At 41.0% G+C, this 19,430-nt stretch overlaps 1 long non-coding RNA gene across 1 annotated transcript in view; it reads left to right on the top strand.

Annotated features, from left to right (window-relative positions):
• LOC142539144 (uncharacterized) overlaps nucleotides 1–19,430 on the top strand; it is a 42,913-nt gene that overhangs the window by 18,728 nt on the left and 4,755 nt on the right. Inside the window, exon 2 of the long non-coding RNA XR_012818839.1 lies at nucleotides 16,919–17,051. This is a non-coding gene — a long non-coding RNA (uncharacterized LOC142539144). The remainder of the gene's footprint in view (nucleotides 1–16,918; nucleotides 17,052–19,430) is intronic.

Genomic DNA, 19,430 nt, shown 5'->3' with positions numbered 1-19,430 from the left:
CATATAGATATTCAGCCCTTAGTGTGATTACCACAAGTTTCAAGTGACCAACATGCTCATCCAAGTCTTTCCTATATACTAGGATATCATCAAAGTAAACAACAACAAATTTTTCTATGTATGCACGCAAGACATGGTTCATTAACCTCATAAAGGTGCTAGGAGCGTTAGTTAGGCCAAAAGGCATGACCATCCACTCATATAACCCGTACTTGGTTTTAAAAGCCGTTTTCCACTCATCACCTTCTCTCATCCTAATTTGATGATAGCCACTCTTTAAATCAATCTTGCTAAAAATACATGCATCATGCAACTCATCTAACATATCATCTAGTCTAGGTATGTGATGCCTATACTTAATGGTTATGTTATTGATTGCCCTACAATCTACACACATACGCCATGAGCCATCTTTCTTAGGAACTAGTAAAACAGGTACAACACAAGGTGACATGGACTCACGCACAAAATCTCTATCTAACAACTCACTTACCTGTCGTTGAAGCTCCTTAGTCTCCTCCGGATTGCTCCTATAAGCTGGACGATTCGGCAATGCACTCCCGGGTACGAAATCAATCTGATGCTCAATCCCCCTCAAAGGTGGTAGTCCTTGAGGTAGCTCCTCCGGAAATATATCATCGAACTCCTGCAAAAGTAAAACGACAATGCTCGGAAGGGACCCGGCTATATCACTTGTGTTAAGGAGAATCTACTTGTAAAGAATCAACACAAGTGGTTCATGTGTGTGCATTAAATGCTTCAACTCACTCTTTTGGGCCATATATGTTTTCTTTTTGGCCTCTTTCCCCTCATTTTCTTTTCTCTCATTTTCTTTTCTCTATTTTTTTTTATGGCTATCTCACTCTTTTTATCTCTATTTTTTTCAGCCATCTCATTTTTGTTTTCAAAGGCCATCTCACTTTTTTGTTCATTCTTTTTTTCGGCCTCATCTCTTTTTCTTTTTCAATTGGTCCTCCAACACTTGCTTTGGGGACAATGGAAGTAATACAATGGATTCCTTTTTCAATACAAATGAGTACTTATTCTTGAACCCATCATGTGTCACCCGCCTATCATATTGCCACGGACTACCCAACAAGATATGACAAGCATGCATGGGCACCACATCACACAAGACCTCGTCCACATACTTCCCAATCGAAAAAGACACCAACACCTGTTTGTTTACCTTCACCTTCGCACAATCATTCAATCATTGAAGCCTATATGGTTGAGGATGCTTTAATGTAGGTAAACCCAATTTTTCGACCATATCACTACTAGTCACATTGGTACAACTCCCCCCATCTATGATTAGATTGCAAACCTTTTGATTTACAAAACACCTAGTGTGGAACAAGTTCTCCCTTTGGTTAGTATCCTCCTCCTTGACTTGGGCACTCATAATTCGCCTAGTCACTAGTGCTTCACCTACAACCGCCTCATATCCCTCATCAGGATCCTCTAATGCAGGCATCTCATCATCATCATCACCCTCACTATGCGATTCATACTCACCATAGTCATTTAAAATCATCACCCTTTTATTAGGACATTCACTTGCAATATGACCCAACCCTTGACACCTAAAACATCTAGTATCTCTAGCTCGAGTAAGAGGAGTTTCAGATTTACCTTGCACTCCTTGTTTAGGCGCCTCTTGTTTGGTCTCAACCTTGGGCTTGGTCACCACCTTATTCTCCTCACGTTTCACCACATTTGATCGCCAAGAAGATGATGAACTCCCAGCTTGATTAGTGCGGCCAAATCCTCGCCTCTTGAGTTGTTGCTCCACCATTATGGCCATTTGCACCATCTCGTCTAGATCCAAGTAGTGCCTAAGCTCCACTTGAACCTGTATTTCCCTGTTCAAACCACAAAGAAAACGAGCCATCGTCGCCTCACTATCTTCCTCAATATTTGCCCTAATCATGATTACTTCCATCTCCGTATAGTAGTCCTCTACACTCTTCAACCTATGCCTCAAAGTTTGTAGCCTCTTAAACATCTCCCTATAATAATGATTGGGCACAAACCTCTTCCTCATGACCCTTTTCATCTCATCCCAAGTTTCAATGGGTCTGTCATTATACCTCCTTCTAGTGGTCACTAATTGATCCCACCAAATGAGAGCATTGTCTAGAAATTCCACCACCGCCAACCTCACCTTCTTTTGTTCGGAGTAGTGGTGACATTCAAATACAAACTCTACCCTCTTTTCCCGCTCTAAGTACGCCTCCGGGTCAGATTTCCCATGGAACGAAGGAATTTTCATCTTAATACTACCCATGTTACCATCTTCTCTATTCCCATCATATCTACCCCGTACGGCTTCACTTCTTCCTCTACCAAATCCTCTACCTCTTCCATTCCTACCCCAATTTTCATTTTGGCTCTCCTCATCTCCTCCCAAATCATACTCCTCATCTTCTCCTCTACCCACATCTTTAGGCTTAGATTTACTCCCACTAGTACTAACCTCAAGCTTATCCAACCTCTCATGTAAGGGCTCCAATTCATTCATCATCATCCTACTAAAATGCCCAAACAACGCCTCCATTTGAACCTTAGATAATCTTTGGTTCGAACTATCTCCTACCTCCCTCTCCATTTACTTTTAGAATTGTACCAGCAAGAAAACGTTAGTAGAAAACAAAATAGTCCTCACCCAAATTCTCACGGCCACTCCAAAGAAATTCACTCCTCTCCTCTCTTGTGTTTTTTTTTTTTTGATCACAACAAATACTCACCTTCACTCCAAAGAAAATGCACTCGCACTCAAGTAATGTCACTCAAATTCGAGAGTTCTCTCAAGGGGCTCAAGCTTTGTATTTGAGTCAACAATCAAGTTTCAACTCGTGAACAAATGTGATCGACTCACTTGGACTGCGTAGACAGGAAATTTGAAGATAAATATTATTATTATTATTATTATTTTTTCACTGTGAGAGGCAATTGAATATGACTCTCTAAAAAAAATAGAACAAGATATCAAAAAGAAATAATTGTGAATTTTCGAAATTTTTGTACTTTATTTTTCGGCTGAGTACTACTCAAAAATCCCAAAAAAAAAAAAACACCAAAATTTTGAGAATCACAGACTCTCGAAAAAATACGAAGAACGATAGAACAGAAAGCAGATCTGAAAACTAACGAAGAAATAACACAGATTTGAAAATTTAAGAAAGAAAGATACCTACTCGAATTCAATGAACATAGGCTTTGATACCAAATGATGTGAATCTTTGTACGAATGAAAAGCAAACACGATTAAAAGAAGAATCGCGCCCTCAATTCAATAACGAACGAAGAATTCGTGTTGTCCCGATCTTTTGAATCAAGTATGGGTTGTGATATTCACCTCTAAATTATAAAACTTAGCAACAAATAATCACGAATAAAACAATTTAATTATCAGACAAACCTTCAAAGAACTAGTCCTCGAAAATCCGTATGAAATCAACCGACAAACGCCACAAAGTATGAACCTTGATAAGTTTGATTTTTTTTTTATGAACAAAGCAAAAGCCTTGAAAAGCTTGAGAGAAAAATTCTCAAAAGTTTGATAAACTCAATAATAATATCTAAAATTGTGTTCAAATTTTCGTACATATGTTGTTTACGTAATCAAAGATATGATATCTAATTACCAACATAATCAAAACTCTAAACTAGGAAACTGAAGATTCTCTCGCAACTGGCTCGCGCCCGAGCGGTAGGATATGGCCGCTCGAGCGCCAAAGGTTCTGTACTATTCGCGCTCGGGCGGTAGAATATGACCGCTCGGGCGCGAGGCGTTCTGGAAATTTTCTACTTGGACAGTAAGTGTGGCGCTCGGGCGGTAATATTTGGCCGGTCGGGCGCCGATGCTTCTGGACTCCTCTTCATTTATCACTTGAATAATGTTGCTTTGGCTCCCAAACTTACTCCCATGCATCACGAACCCTCCAGCACTTTGTACCTCGCTTATAAGTCCTTCTTCCTTGCTCATAAGCCCATGCAATGCTTCCTTGAACTTCTTCAATCGTCCCCCCGTAATTGGTCCCTCCGGCAACTCCAAAGGGTTCCATGCTTTCCTTGGGGCTTGACCTTCCGTGTTCGCATCACTGGGGATGCCCTGTGTATTTGTACCAAATAATTTTTAACTATTTTAATGAATTCGGTTCATTTAAAAAAAATACATATGAGTGATCATATTGTTGCACTGAACAACTTTTTTTCAAACTGTCTAACTAGTAATCACTTATCAAGTGGATTAGTCTGTGGTTGTGGTTGTACATCATTAGTCTTTGATCTAAGATATCATAGAGGCTACGCGTACTAGTGCTGCACTTTAACTCGTTTATCGACTGTGCGAGGGTCATCAGGTACCAAGGTTTGGTGTAATTTTGACATACGTAGGAGCAGATGAATTGTAGTCGGGATTCACCGCTCACCTACGGGTATTGATATTTGTAGGATCGAGCACTTGCAGCTTTGCCAAAAGTTATAGCTGGTGGTAATTGTGCAACTCAAATATTTTAAACTGTACAGAAGCTCAAGCACCACGGTTAATCGCTCTTCCAGCAAGGACAATTATTGCACCCAAAAATCTCCATCCCAATAATTGCATTCTTTGCAATCAATGAGAATCGAAACCGTGAACCTGATATGATACCAATTGTAGGATCAAGCGCTTTACCAAAAGCTCTAGCTGGTGGTAAAGGTGCAACTCAAATATTTTAAACCGCACAACATCTCAAGCACCACGGTTCGATCTCTCTTCCAGCAGGGACAATTATTGCACCCAAAAATATTATATGTGATCTCATGAGTTAATAGTATAAGGAATCTCTGGTAAGAGTAAGAAATATGCTTTAAGGAAAGAAGTTTCCCAAGTTGCACATAAGATACCACTATGATTATTTAAAGATACATCGCATATTTATCAAATTCATATGCAACTATCGATATACCAATGATTGCATATTTGATAGGGATATATGTGTTTAAGAGACCGTATTATATGCTAAACATAACCTACTGGATCTTGCATGCACTATCAGTGATACAAGGTGTAGAACCCGTAAATCAGTAGACGTATAAGCCATGCATAATTCTAGATTTTTAAAATTTAGTTGACTTCATCGCATGATTATTTTTAATGCATTTGTTTGAAGTTAATTATTTTATTATTTCATTGCAGTGGTTTGATTTTTATCATTTCAGTTATTTCAGTGAGGCCGGACTGAAGTTGGAGTTTTGAGATAGAATTTAGGATTTGAGAAATATTTCCAGAAGTTAATTTAGCTAGCAAGTAAGTTAATTTAAGTTAATAAGGAGATTTGGGGATTTATTTATGCAACTTGAGGTGAGTAGAAAATAAGCTCATTTGAGTTACTTAATTAAGGATTTATTCAATAAATTAATTAAGGGATTAGTGAGGCTTTTTAGAGTTATTAATCTAGTAAATAAACAACACTCCAAATTCATTTTATTAGTAGATTTCGGCCACCCCTTGGTTACTAGAGGATTCAATTTCCAACTCATCAACTTTGACCATTTCTTTGCAGGTAATTAGTAGGATAAATCTAGGATTTTTGGGAGCACCATGTAATTAATTAATGTTAGAACATTATCCTAGTCTAGATGAGCATGTAGAATCGGTCATTGCACCACCATAATCCCTCCAAGTAGAATTGATAGCAAACCACAATTCAAAATTCAAAAAAAATGGAGACTTGGTCTTGATTCTTTCCCTATATTTTGCACCCATCTCCCTCACTCCCCTAACCATCATATCCCCTCCCTTAGTCACGAAATTCAGAGTGTTTTTGAGAGAGGAAAACCGTGGGACTCATAGCTAAGCGAAGGGAGAAAAATCGAGTAGAAGAGGAAAGGAAAGAAGCGCTCCATCTCCTCCGTGCCGCGTCGTCGTCGTTTCGTTCGTTTTCTTTCGAAACGAAACCTAGGCATGTCTAGATTTCTTTCAAACCCTCAATCAAGTCATATTATCAATTATTTTTCAGTACATGATCATGTTTTATCATGCAAAAACCGAAATACATCATAGAATTTTCAGAAAATAATGCATGCAGATTTCGGCCCTTTCATGACAAGCTTCACGTTTTTCTGAGTTTTGTTGTTTCAGGTCTTTGGTTCGATTCCAGGCTCCCAAGGCGACCTATATATATGTAATAGGATGCATTAGGACCACGTTTGTCCATTGGTTTAACCCCATGCTCGCTGGAAATTAAGAATGACAGCAACTTTCCCATTGCTTCTCATGTGTTCGAAAATTTCAGTTTTTATGTCAAGGGGTTGGATCTGATCTTGGCTGCCCTAAGGGCTCTTAGCCATGGTTGGATCACTCCCCTAGCATGTCTAAGACGTCACTAAGTCGCCCTTTTGGTGGCTTGGTCCATGGCTCATCGGTTTTTAAATAAACAACAAGAACAGCCCCTCCCCTCTCGGTTTCCCTTCTTTTGACAGCAACATGTTTTTCGAATTGTGTGGTTTGATGTGGATCTTGGTTGGCCTATGGCCCTTAGCCACGGTTCATACCATGCCCCTAGATGTCTAGATCGGGCCATGGTCAATCAAATGGCCACTGGAACGACACGAGACATCAATCGAAGCAACACACTACACACGCATACAAAAGCATTCTCGGTATGAGTTTTCGGTTGTTGCTGGAATGGTGCGAACTATGGCTGGCCAAAAGCCCTTAGGCATGGTTCGAATCATTCCTTGGGACGTTGTGGAGAGGATTTGGTCGGTGGTTCAAGCCCCAATGGCCAAAAGTATCGGAAACGACGCGATGCAAGCAAGGTTGCAGCTTCTGGAAAATTTCAGCAAGTTGCTGTGTCGGTTCGGTGGCTCGTTCGAGCTCTTGGTTGTCTTTTAGCCCATGAACTTGGATTGGACAGTGCCTCATTGAGTTAGGAAGGTCATGTTTTCGACCGTTCGTCATTTGGATCATTTTTGAGGTCGTACGAGAATTTACGGTGCGATGTGCCAAATTGACTCTCGAAAGAGCTTTTCGTCTTTTGGCCTCCATTCCACCTAGATTTCGACCCTATCATTTTAGGAGCATTATTTTTATGATTTTTCAGCGTATTTTAATCATAACTATACGTCGGTTCGGTGTCGGTTCAGGTTGGCTCGGAGTCGTGATTAAATGCGAAGTCATTAGGCATCATAGTCGCATCTTTTGAACGTAAATTGCATAGTTGGTCAAGTTTAAGCTATTGCATATTTTTCATGGCACAGTTAGGTTGCAGCGAGCCTGGGGACGATCCAATCCAATCCAGTTGGTAAAATTACGGGACATTTTCATTATGCCAGTTAATTATTTTACGTGCATTAAATAGAAAATGATTATTATGGATTGTGGTTCATTCACTATGTGGGAGTTTTATTTTATACGGTCGCCAGTGATCGATCAGTTCAGTATGGTACCACCCGGTCGCCAGTGACCGGCCAGCTCAGTTCAGTTTCAGCCTCCCCGGTAGCCAGTTACCGATCAGTTCAGCTTAGTGCAGGGGCCACAGGCGTAAAACATAATCTCAACAGAAAATTTTACCAGTTATTTTAGTACAGGCTCCAAGGAGCAAACATTTTTTTTTACTGTGATTATCAGTTCAGTTATGCACGTATTATAATTGCTCAGTACAGATTATTTTCAGCATGCCTCAGGACATGATATGTTATCTCATGCATATTTTAATTCAGATTTTTACTCGTTACCTGCGATATATGCATGCTGAGTCTTTAGGCTCACTAGACTTGATTGTTGTAGGTACTGATGAGGCCAGGGCCGAGGGCAGGGACCAGTGAGCCAGCTTGGGTCGGCAGTAGTGGCACCCGAGGACCTCAGAGCAGCAATTGTTATTTTATTCCGCAAACATTTTATCAGTCTTTGGATATTTTTAAATTGTGATTTTTGGCAAACTTTATTTTCTCCCACTGCAATATTTTGAAATATTGAACTTGATTCACTAGTTATTTTATGAATGAGGCCATTTAAGTTCTTTTAAAAAAGAAAATTTTTAATTTTCCGCAAATTTTCAAGCAAGAAGTTCTAGGGCCTTTTGCAATTGGTATCAGAGCGGTGGTTCTGTATAGGGTTTCACTACTACTGACCGCTAGAAGCTCACGAAGCCACGTCTTCGGTCTGTAAGTTTTTCAGTTCAGCATTTTGTTCAGCATTTTAGTTAAAGCATGAATTATTTTGTCAGCATGCTTCCAGATTTTCAGTATTTCAGTGTTCATTTAAAATAAATTATGGAATTATGCATGTTAGTTACGTATGGGTTATGTTGGAACAGTATGCCCCTAGACGCATTTTAGAGCGCAACAGAGAGGAGGAGCCTCGTCGAGAGGACAGGGAGGAGCGTAGACCGGAGGGAGACCTACCACCTCCTCCACCGCCCCCACCGGACATGAGTGCCCAGATGTTAGCTGGGATGGCACAGTTCTTCGCACAATTTGCGGGGGACAATGCCGCAGCCGTAGCCGCAGCCGCAGCCAGGCCGACAGGGCCCGAGGCTGTTTATGAGCGATTCATGAAGATGCGCCCGAAGGAATTCTCTGGGACATCTGACCCCATGGTTGCCGAGGGATGGATCAAATCCCTCGAGGTCATCTTTGAGTTTATGGAGCTGGGGGATGCAGACCGAGTCCGATGTGCCACCTACCTGTTCACTGGAGACGCCCGCTTATGGTGGGAAGGAGCTTCGGTAGCCTTGACTTTGGCTACACTTTCATGGACCCGCTTTACGGAAGTTTTATACTCCAAGTATTTTGCTGAGGAGGTTCGCACCAGGCTGACCACCGAGTTCATGAGTCTGAGACAGGGGGATATGACGGTTACCGAGTTTATCCGTAAGTTCGAGAGGGGCTGTCACTTTGTGCCCCTGATCGCGAATGATGCCAGAGCCAAGCTGATGCACTTCCTGGTGGGTTTACGGCCGATCTTGCGCCGGGATGTTAGGGTATCTGACCCTGCTACTTATGAGATTGCCGTCTCCAAGGCCTTAGCCGCAGAGCAGGATCTGCGGGATATCGAGAGGGATCGCCAAGGCAAGCGCCCAGTCCAGGCACCGCACCGCCCTCCTCCTCATCAGCATCAGCAGCAGAATAAGAGGCCTTTTCATGGACCGCCCAGGAATCGAGGCCAGCAGCAGCAGCAGCGGGGACGCCCAGCCCCTGAGGACTCAGGAGCACCCAGTCTGTCCCAGGTGCTCACGTCGCCATCCTGGAGCATGTATGGCTGGCTCAGGAAAGTGTTTTAAGTGTGGCAGTCCAGACCACATGTTGCTGCAATGTCCTCAGAGGAATCTGCCTACCCAAGGCAGAGTTTTTGCTCTCCATGCCGCGGAAACCAACCCGGAGACTATGTTGTTGACAGGTACCTTTAAACTTTAAGTTATTATTTGAATTTTCGTGTTTTGGGAATCGGGATTTAGATTTGAACTTAGAACTATTATAGGATTGCATGCTCTACTCAGATTTATTTTGGGGGAAATTAAGCTAGAAGAACCTTGACCTTTGCATGTCTATATGTTTAGTTCTTGTAACTACTGGATTCAACTTAGAGCTCCGCTCTTTCAGGGAGAATTTTTATATCTGGTTCCACTACCAAGGCCTTGATAGATTCAGGGGCCACTCACTCGTTTATTTCGGAGGTCTTTGCAAACTTTCTCAAGATCCAGACCATTGGGCTAGATACAGCCTTTTCAGTAGTGTTACCGTCAGGCGAGGAGATGACAGCCACCAATGTTATACGAGATATAGACCTTGAGCTGCACGGTAATCTTGTTTATGCGGATCTGATTGTGCTATCGATGCCTGGAATTTGACATCATCCTAGGGATGGACTGGCTATTGAGGAACAGAGTGTTGATAGACTTCCAGCGGAGATCCGTTCTTGTCCGACCACCTAGAATGGAGCAGTTCTTATTTGAGCCGGACATGTACTTTCCTTTACCGCGCATTATTCCTTATGTTCAGGCCAGGAAACTCATGCATAGAGGGTGTCGGGCATTTTTAGCGACCTTTTTATCTGTCCCCGAGGAACCCAGCCAGTCAGCCTCAGATGTTCCGATTGTCAGAGATTTCTTAGACGTTTTTCCCGAAGAAGTCTCTAGTATGCCACCCGAGAGAGAGGTGGAGTTTTCCATTGAGCTTATGCCAGGTACGGCTCCGATATCCAAAGCGCCGTACCGACTAGCACCGACAGAGATGGCAGAGCTTAAGAAGCAGATTCAGGAACTTCTCGACAAGGAGTTCATTCGCCCGAGCTTTTCTCCATGGGGCGCGCCAGTCTTATTTGTGAAAAAGAAGGATGGCACGATGAGGCTTTGCATTGACTATCGGGAGTTGAACAGGCTTACGGTGAAGAATAAATACCCACTTCCGAGGATTGAGGATCTGTTTGACCAGTTGCAGGGAGCTTCGATTTTCTCCAAGATAGATCTGCGTTCCGGTTATCACCAGTTGAGGGTGAGAGATGCTGATGTCTCGAAGACTGCTTTTAGGACTCGTTATGGCCACTACGAGTTCCTTGTGATGCCGTTCGGACTGACGAATGCGCCAGCGATCTTCATGGATCTCATGAATCGCGTATTCCAGCCGTATCTGGACCAGTTTGTGATAGTGTTCATAGATGACATTCTCGTCTACTCCAAGAGTCGGGAGGAGCACAGCAGACATCTGACGACAGTGTTGCAGACATTGCAGAAGCACAAATTATTCGCAAAGTTCAGTAAATGCGAATTCTGGTTAGAGAAGGTGGCATTCTTAGGCCACATTGTATCCAGCAGTGGTATTGAGGTAGACCCAGCAAAAGTTGCAGCAGTCAGAGATTAGGTTGTGCCTCAGAATGCATCCGAGATCCGCAGTTTTCTTGGGTTGGCAGGATATTACAGGAAGTTCATTCAGGGATTCTCATCCATTGCCGTTCCACTCACAACACTGACCAAGAAAAATGTGAAATTTGTGTGGAGCGAGGAGTGTCAGAAGAGCTTCGATACTTTGAAGCAAGCTCTTATCTCAGCACCCGTTTTGGCTGTACCGTCAGGATCTGGTGAGTTTGTCCTTTATACCGATGCTTCGAAGCTTGGTTTAGGTGCAGTTTTGATGCAGCATGGGAGAGTGATAGCGTATGCTTCTCGACAGCTGAAAATCCATGAGAAGAATTACCCTACCCATGATCTGGAGTTAGCGGCCGTAGTTTTTGCCTTGAAGATTTGGAGGCATTATCTGTATGGAGAGAAGTGCCAGATCTTTACCGACCACAAGAGCCTCAAGAATTTCTTTACGCAGAAGGAGCTGAACATGCGTCAGAGGCGTTGGTTGGAGCTTGTGAAAGACTACGATTGTGACATTAGCTACCACCCGGGTAAAGCTAATGTAGTTGCGGATGCTTTGAGCAGAAAAGTCGCAGTGATGGCTCATTTGACGATGCATAAACCTCTTCAGATTGAGATGCAGAGGTTTGATCTTGAGACTTACCCTCGAGGTAGAGTTCCTCGTCTATCTACCTTGACCATTCAGTCTTCCCTTTTGGACCGTATTCGCAGTGGTCAGGCCGCAGATGAGCAGTTTGCACAGTGGAAGAAGAGAGATGAAGCCAAGGGCAGTGTCTTGTATTCAGTCAGCGACGGTATTGTGAGATACCGAGACAGGATATGGGTTCCTAGCAGTGATTCTATCCGTGCAGACATCTTATCAGAGGCCCATACGTCCCCGTACTCCATTCACCCTGGGAGTACGAAGATGTACAAAGATCTGCAGCTATTGTATTGGTGGCCAGGGATGAAGAAGGACATCAGGCGTTTTGTATCCGAGTGCCTGACTTGCCAGTTAGTGAAGGCCGAGCATCAGAGACCAGCAGGTTTGCTCAAGCCTCTTACTATTCCCGAGTGGAAGTGGGAGAACATTACCATGGATTTTGTGACCGGTTTGCCGAAGTCAGCCAGAGGATCGAATGCCATCTGGGTGATTGTAGATCGTCTTACCAAATCAGCGCACTTCTTGCCTATTAAGACGACTTTCACCATGATTCAGTATGCAGAGCTGTATATCCGAGAGATAGTCCGACTCCATGGTATATCAGTTTCTATCGTATCTGACAGAGATCCCAGATTTACTTCCTCGTTTTGGAAGAGTTTTCATTCGACTATGGGTACGAAGTTGCTGTTTAGCACAGCTTTCCATCCGCGGACAGATGGGCAGTCGGAGCGAGTTATTCAGATTTTGGAGGATCTTCTTCGCGCTTGCGTCATCGATTTCTCAGGGAGTTGGGAGACGAACTTGCCACTGGTTGAGTTCACCTATAACAACAGTTTCCAGTCGTCTATAGGTATGGCTCCGTATGAAGCACTGTATGTCCGCAAGTGTAGATCTCCTGTTCATTGGGATGAGGTAGGAGAGAGAGCAGAGTTGTGTCCAGAGATTGTCCAGCAGGCAGCAGAGGTAGTAGTCAAGATCCGTGATAGGATGAGGACTGCTCAGAGCCGACAGAAGAGTTATGCCGATCGGCGGAGGAGAGAGTTAGAGTTTGCAGTGGGCGATCACGTCTTTGTGAAAGTGGCACCTATGAAGGGTGTCATGAGATTTGGCAAGAAAGGGAAGCTCAGTCCGAGATTCATTGGACCCTTTGAGATCCTTGACAGAGTTGGGACGCTAGCTTATCGTGTTGCTCTTCCGTCGAATATGGCCGGAGTACACAATGTGTTCCACGTCTCCATGCTGAGGAAGTATATGGAAAATACTTCACATGTGCTGAATTTCGAGCCGTTGCAGCTTACTCCGAACTTGTCTTATGAGGAGAGACCAGTGCAGATCCTAGACCGGCAGGAGAAGAAACTTCGGAACAAGTTGGTTAAGCGAGTCAAAGTCAAATGGCTCAACCATTTAGAGGAGGAAGCTACGTGGGAGTCTGAGCCGGAGATGAGAGATCGATACCCCGAGTTATTCGGTAAGTTCTAATTTCGAGGACGAAATTTATTTTAAGGGGGGAAGGATTGTAAAACCCGTAAATCAGTAGACGTATAAGCCATGCATAATTCTAGATTTTTAAAATTTAGTTGACTTCATCGCATGATTATTTTAAATGCATTTGTTTGAAGTTAATTATTTTATTATTTCATTGCAGTGGTTTGATTTTTATCATTTCAGTTATTTCACTGAGGCCGGACTGAAGTTGGAGTTTTGAGATATAATTTAGGATTTGATAAATATTTCCAGAAGTTAATTTAGCTAGCAAGTAAGTTAATTTAAGTTAATAAGGAGATTTGGGGATTTATTTATGCAACTTGAGGTGAGTAGAAAATAAGCTCATTTGAGTTACTTAATTAAGGATTTATTCAATAAATTAATTAAGGGATTAGTGAGACTTTTTAGAGTTATTAATCTAGTAAATAAATAACACTCCACATTCATTTTATTAGTAGATTTCGGCCACCCCTTGGTTACTAGAGGATTCAATTGCCAACTCATCAACTTTGACCATTTCTTTGCAGGTAATTAGTAGGATAAATCTAGGATTTTTGGGAGCACCATGTAATTAATTAATGTTAGAACATTATCCTAGTCTAGATGAGCATGTAGAATCGGTCATTGCACCACCATAATCCCTCCAAGTAGAATTGATAGCAAACCACAATTCAAAATTCAAAAAAAAAAAATGGAGACTTGGTCTTGATTCTTTCCCTATATTTTGCACCCATCTCCCTCACTCCCCTAACCATCATATCCCCTCCCTTAGTCACGAAATTCAGAGTGTTTTTGAGAGAGGAAAACCGTGGGACTCATAGCTAAGCGAAGGGAGAAAAATCGAGTAGAAGAGGAAAGGAAAGAAGCGCTCCATCTCCTCCGTGCCGCGTCGTCGTCGTTTCGTTCGTTTTCTTTCGAAACGAAACCAGGCATGTCTAGATTTCTTTCAAACCTCAATCAAGTCATATTATCAATTATTTTTCAGTACATGATCATGTTTTATCATGCAAAAACCGAAATACATCATAGAATTTTCAGAAAATAATGCATGCAGATTTCGGCCCTTTCATGACAAGCTTCACGTTTTTCTGAGTTTTGTTGTTTCAGGTGATTGGTTTGATTCCAGGCTCCCAAGGCGACCTATATACATGTAATAGGATGCATTAGGACCACTTTTGTCCATTGGTTTAACCCCATGCTCGCTGGAAATTCAGAATGACAGCAACTTTCCCATTGCTTCTCATGTGTTCGAAAATTTCAGTTTTTATGTCAAGGGGTTGGATCTGATCTTGGCTGCCCTAAGGGCTCTTAGCCATGGTTGGATCACTCCCCTAGCATGTCTAAGACGTCACTAAGTCGCCCTTTTGGTGGCTTGGTCCATGGCTCATCGGTTTTTAAATAAACAACAAGAACAGCCCCTCCCCTCTCGGTTTCCCTTCTTTTGACAGCAACATGTTTTTCGAATTGTGTGGTTTGATGTGGATCTTGGTTGGCCTATGGCCCTTAGCCACGGTTCATACCATGCCCGTAGATGTCTAGATCGGGCCATGGTCAATCAAATGGCCACTGGAACGACACGAGACATCAATCGAAGCAACACACTACACACGCATACAAAAGCATTCTCGGTATGAGTTTTCGGTTGTTGCTGGAATGGTGCGAACTATGGCTGGCCAAAAGCCCTTAGCCATGGTTCGAATCATTCCTTGGGACGTTGTGGAGAGGATTTGGTCGGTGGTTCAAGCCCCAATGGCAAAAAGTCTCGCAAACGACGCGATGCAAGCAAGGTTGCAGCTGCTGGAAAATTTCAGAAAGTTGCTGTGTCGGTTCGGTGGCTCGTTCGAGTTCTTGTTTGGCTTTTAGCCCATGGCCTTGGACTGGACAGTGCCTCATTGAGTTAGGAAGGTCATGTTTTCGACCGTTCGTCATTTGGATCATTTTTGAGGTCGGTACGAGAATTTACGGTGCGATGTGCCAAATTGACTCTCGAAAGAGCGTTTCGTGTTTTGGCCTCCATTCCACCTAGATTTCGACCCTATCATTTTAGGAGCATTATTTTTTTTATTTTTCAGCGTATTTTAATCATGACTATACGTCGGTTCGGTGTCGGTTCAGGTTGGCTCGGAGTCCTGATTAAATGCGAAGTCATTAGGCATCATAGTCGCATCTTTTGAACGTAAATTGCATAGTTGGTCAAGTTTAAGCTATTGCATATTTTTCATGGCACAGTTAGGTTGCAGCGAGCCTGGGGACGATCCAATCCAATCCAGTTGGTAAAATTACGGGACATTTTCATTATGTCAGTTAATTATTTTACGTGCATTAAATAGAAAATGATTATTTTTGAGATTTATGCGATATGGCTTGTGGTTCATTCACTATGTGGGAGTGTTATTTTATACGGTCGCCAGTGACCGATTAGTTCAGTATGGTACCACCCGGTCGCCTGTGACCGGCCAGCTCAGTTCAGTTTCAGCCTCCCCGGTAGCCAGTTACCGATCAGTTCAGCTTAGTGCAGGGGCCACAGGCGTAAAACATAATCTCAACAGAAAATTTTACCAGTTATTTCAGTACAGGCTCCAAGGAGCAAACATTTTTTTTACTGTGATTATCAGTTCAGTTATGCACGTATTATAATTACTCAGTACAGATTATTTTCAGCATGCCTCAGGACAGGATATGTTATCTCATGCATATTTTAATTCAGATTTTTACTCGCTACCTGCGATATATGCATGCTGAGTCTTTAGGCTCACTAGACTTGATTGTTGTAGGTACTGATGAGGCCAGGGCCGAGGGCGGGGACCAGTGAGCCAGCTTGGGTCGGCAGTAGTGGCACCCGAGGACCTCAGAGCAGCAATTGTTATTTTATTCCGCAAACATTTTATCAGTCGTTGGATATTTTTAAATTGTGATTTTTGGCAAACTTTATTTTCTTCCACTGCAATATTTTGAAATATTGAACTTGATTCACCAGTGATTTTATGAATGAGGCCATTTAAGTTCTTTTAAAAAAGAAAATTTTTAATTTTCCGCAAATTTTCAAGCAAGAAGTTCTAGTGCCTTTTGCACAAGGGATCATAGGGTGATGCTAATAGACTTTCTTACCATGATCTGATGGATGAAATCAGACTTGAGTTTTGATGTTTTTGATCAAGTGGTTGATGACATATTGAGGCTAATTAGGGAACGCCTGAATAAGGACAAAGTGTTGTCTTGAATCACATAAAGTTGTGAAACAATGACTAGCTGTATCTCTGAACCATTGAGGGTCACACACGTATTTGAAATATGTATTCATGTTCAGTTAGTCAAATTCAAGGAGTTAAGTTTGATGATTATGTTTGATTGAAATCAAACTTGTTTCTTATAAAGAGTTTATAAGTATATTACATATTTGGAAGTTTTGGAAGTTAGATTGATTGCTAATTTAGTGAGCAGAGTGCAACTGCCTAATTAGTGAAAGAATTCCAAAATCGGCATTTGTAAAAAATTGAATAGTTTAAAATTTTGACATTCAAAATTTCATTTTTCATTCTATTAACGAGTTTTGTAAATTCGTCACAGCAATACTCTCTGATCGTCGATTGGAAATATATATGAATTGACAATCTTAAAAAATTTTAATTAGTAAACATGGAAAATCTAGTTAAATGTTGATTAGTAGATTTTAACGAGTTTCTCAAAGAATATTTTAGAAGGATCTAGAATCAATTAATTAAATAATAGTTATTTAATTATATCAAAGTTTGTCAAAAGTTGAAAAATATACATGAGAAATTTGACAAATGAAAAACACACGAATGTAAAAGAGTTCTAATAAGATTATGATTGATCCATTGATTGATAATAAAAATATATTATCAAAAGTCGATAAGACAACAACGTGAGAAAATCTATATATTGATTATATCTGTTCTTTCTCTCTCTCACTTAGGATTTCGGCAACCTTGTATTACCAAGCTCTTCGACCGAGCTCCTCCACAAACTGCCGTTGTCATCGCCTGCCTCTGTTGCCGCCGATGATCGCCACCTTCTGATGAGTTGTGTAGAGCACAAAATCAGTACACGTAAATCCTATGCATTTATTTAATTGTTAATTTATTTAATCAAATTTAAAATGATTTTTGAGATGCATGATTTATGAAATTGCATTATTTTAAATTATTTATGTTTATGCGATGCACGTTAAAATATTTTCTTGAGTTTCATGTTTCAGGCGATTATTCGACGCGGGATCGAGGAAAAGTGACCGGCGACGATTTTTGACAATTTTAAAATGTGTTATTTTATTTAAGTTAGGATTGGGGCATTTTAAATGATTTATTAAGTTTTTATCATTTTCAAGCCTAATTTATTTATTTAGTGATTTTAAGATTTTTAAAACTTTTAAAGTTTAGCAAGTGTATTTTGTTAATTAGAGAATTTTATAAAATTAGTGTGTATTTTATTTTAAATTAAAGTATTTTATTAAATTAAAAGTGAGTTAACATTTTTAATTGGTTACTAATTATTAATTAAGTAATATTTAGTCCCTAATTAACACTAAACTCACACACACATACACGTTTTTAACACACAACACACATACACACAATCACAATTCAGATTTTTATTTTCTTTGAGAGCAAGAAAAAGCTAGGGTTCTTGTCTCTAGAGCAGCCGCCCCTTCCTCTCAGTTTTAACAAGTTTTCGTTGATTTCGTTGCTAGAAAATCGTTCCACGGTCGTCTCGGATCAACCCTCACTTCTTTCCTTGCTTCGGTATCGTCGGTTCGTTAAATTTTAATATCAAAAGGCATGTATATTCTTTCGTTTTCGCATCGATCTTGTCATATTATTAAATTTGATGTTTATTGTATGAAAAACATGTGAATGTTATGCAAAAGTTTGAGCAAAAATGGTTGGATCGATTTTGAAACGATTTTAGATCTCAAACTCAAAATTTGTTATCATTTTAAATACTGCGACTTTTCGGTCGATTTTCTGGAAAGACTTTCAACATATAAAACGTATAACATTTTGATACCTTCGATTTGACAGTAAATTCAAAATATTTGGATAAGAAATGAGTGTGTTATGATCGTTTTCATGGGACTGCTCAAACTGTGTTTTTTCGAAAAATGTGTTCTTGATGTTTTATTGTTGCAAGCTTCTTTGGGGATTGACGGGTGATCATTGCTGCATTTAAGTACATCAAGAATGATGTTGGGATGATTTTTGGTGTTCGTTTTGTGTCGTTAGGCACTCGGTTGAATTAAAAGTCGTAAGAATTGATTTGGTGTCAATTGTCGTGTTCACGGATTGGGTTGCGTCGTTTGTGATGCGTAGTTGTTTTGGGGTGTCTGTTGGAGTTTTATTAAGTGCCATAGCATCCTAGGATGGGTCTCGAGGCATTGGTTCATGGTCCGTATCATCGAGTTAAGAGGAATAAGCCTTAGGTGTAGTGATTTATCGTTAGTTCGTCCTTTCCAGCACCTACACAGACCTGTAGCCGGACCCTGGCACAGGAGCCGTGCACTTTTTCCTTCAAAATGCGAATTTTCAGTATCTACCCGGACCCATACACTGGGGTCCGTGTACCCCCTTTAAATTTTTTTTTTAATTTCAATATAAAATGTAGGATTTGCTTTGTGGTTATGAAAATAAAAATATAGGATTTGGTTTGGGGTTTTATGTCATGATTTAGTACGATGATTAAACGAGGTCAAGTCCCAAGAGATTTAGAACGTCATAAGGAAATTTGTCATTTTTGGGTGTGAGCATGGCTATACGTCTAAGCTATGAAAGATAAGTGTTTGAACTCATGTTAGTATGTGCAGCAGTGGCGTCAAGCGAGATCCAACGAATTTCTCAATGCCAAGTAAGTATGTTCGACGTGCAAAAGAAAATATTTCATGTTTTTGAGGGCTAAATGTTTTGGGACCAAATTATGTATGAGATTGGAAAGCGGTAAGGCATGACCAGGGACCAATCCACCCTGGTAAAGTATGACCTGGTTTAGATCAGGATTGGAAAGTGGCAAATCATGAACAGGGACCAATCCACCCGTTAAAGCATGAACGAGGATCTTATGTATGTGGCAGTGGATCTTCCCTGTTAGCCCAGTACTGTGGTTTAGTCTGATCAGGCGTTTTATGTATGGGTCACTTGCTTTGAAACATATCTCTACGCAAAAATAATGTTATGTATGCTCAAGTATGTATGATGCAAGTATGTTTAGGAAAATTCTTATGATGATGTCACGTCTATGTTTATGCTACTACGTTCATGTTTCAAGTACGTTTATGCTATTACGTTCAAGTTTCAAGTATGTACGTCTTATTTTAAAGATGCATGTGATTTTATTACGTATTACTTGTTATTTCCAATTTATGCATGTTGAGTCTTTAGACTCACTAGACTTGATCGATGCTGGTGAGGATGAATTTGAGGAGACGAGAGGTGAGG

This window comes from Primulina tabacum, chromosome 3 (assembly GCF_025594145.1).
Source record: "Primulina tabacum isolate GXHZ01 chromosome 3, ASM2559414v2, whole genome shotgun sequence".
Classification (NCBI taxonomy): domain Eukaryota; kingdom Viridiplantae; phylum Streptophyta; class Magnoliopsida; order Lamiales; family Gesneriaceae; genus Primulina; species Primulina tabacum.
The sequence above is the reverse complement of the archived record's forward strand: the minus strand, read 5'-3'. Positions and strand labels throughout refer to the sequence as shown.